The sequence below is a fragment of the Arachis duranensis genome, chromosome 7, assembly GCF_000817695.3.
Source record: "Arachis duranensis cultivar V14167 chromosome 7, aradu.V14167.gnm2.J7QH, whole genome shotgun sequence".
NCBI lineage: Eukaryota > Viridiplantae > Streptophyta > Magnoliopsida > Fabales > Fabaceae > Arachis > Arachis duranensis.
In genome coordinates, this window is record NC_029778.3 from 27,568,247 (window position 1) to 27,570,003 (window position 1,757).

Consider the following 1,757-nt stretch of genomic DNA (forward strand, 5'->3'; position numbering starts at 1 on the left):
CAAGGGTGATGCCTCCAGACGATTAGCCGTGCAGTGACAGCGCATAGGATCATTTTCCCGAGAGGATTGAAAGTAGCCACCGATGATGGTGATGCCCTACATATAGCTTGCCATGGAAATGAGTAAGAAGAAATTGGATGAATGTAATAAGAAAGTAGAGATTCGAGAGGAGCACAGCATCTCCATATGCCTATCTGAAATTCCCACCATGGAATTATATGAGTAACTATTTACTATTTTATTTTCTGTTTATTATTTATTTTCGAACTTATCATAAACCATTTAATCTGCCTAACTGAGATTTACAAGGTGACCATAGCTTGCTTCATACCAACAATCTCCGTGGGATCGACCCTTACTCACATAAGGTATTACTTGGACGACCCAGTTCACTTGCTGGTTAGTTGAACGGAGTTGTGAGATTCTCTAACAGTGCCTGTAACTCTTTTGGTCCAACAATAACACTAAGCTGTTGGTGCCATTACCAGGGATTATTAAGATCCTAATTCATCATACCATGATCTCTTTGGGGTATTTAATTATAGCTGCCAACATCATGGGAAAAATAATAGATCACAATTTCGTCCATCAGATATTCAGGTTATAATCAAATTGTAGTAGATCCCCAGGATCAAGAGAAAACAGCATTCACATGTCCATCCGGAGTATTTGCATACAGAAGGATGCCATTTGGTTTGTGCAATGCACCTGCAACCTTTCAAAGGTGCATGCTCTCTATTTTCTCTGATATGGTGGAAAATTTTTGGAAGTCTTTATGGATGACTTTTCAGTATTTGGAGACTCATTCAGCTCCTGCCTTGACCATCTAGCACTTGTTCTAAAGAGGTGCCAAGAGACCAACCTGGTTTTAAACTGGGAGAAATATCACTTTATGGTGACTGAAGGAATTGTCCTTGGCCACAAAATTTCGAACAATAAAATAGAGGTGGATCAAGCTAAGGTAGAGGTAATTGAAAAATTACCACCACCTGCTAATGTTAAGGCAATCAGAAGCTTTCTGGGGCATGCAGGATTCTATAGGAGGTTTATAAAAGATTTTTCAAAAAATCACCAAACCTCTGAGTAATTTGCTAGCTGCTGACACGCCATTTATCTTTGATAAGGAATGTCTACAGGCGTTTGAGACTCTAAAAGCTAAACTAGTCACAGCACCAGTCATCTCTACACTAGACTGGACATTACCATTTGAACTGATGTGTGATGCCAGTGACCATGCCATTGGTGCAGTGTTGGGACAAAGGCATGACAAGCTTCTGCACGTCATTTACTATGCCAGTCGTGTTCTAAATGATGCACAGAAGAACTATACAACCATAGAAAAAGAGTTACTTGCAGTGATTTACGCCATTGACAAGTTCAGATCTTATTTAGTAGGATCAAAAGTGATTGTGTATACTGACCATGCTGCTCTTAAATATCTACTCACAAAGCAGGATTCAAAACCCAGACTTATCAGATGGGTGTTGCTTCTGTAAGAGTTTGATATAGAAATAAGAGATAGAAAAGGGACAGAGAACCAAGTAGCAGATCACCTGTCCCGAATAGAACTAGTAGAAGGGGCGTCCCTCCCTCTTACTGAGATCTCTAAAAACTTTCTGGATGAGCAACTCTTTACCATCCAAGAAGTGCCATGGTTTGCAGACATTGCAAACTATAAGACAGTGAGATTCATACCCAAAGAGTACAGTAGGCAGCAATCAAAGAAATTGATCACAGATGCAAAGTACTATCTTTGG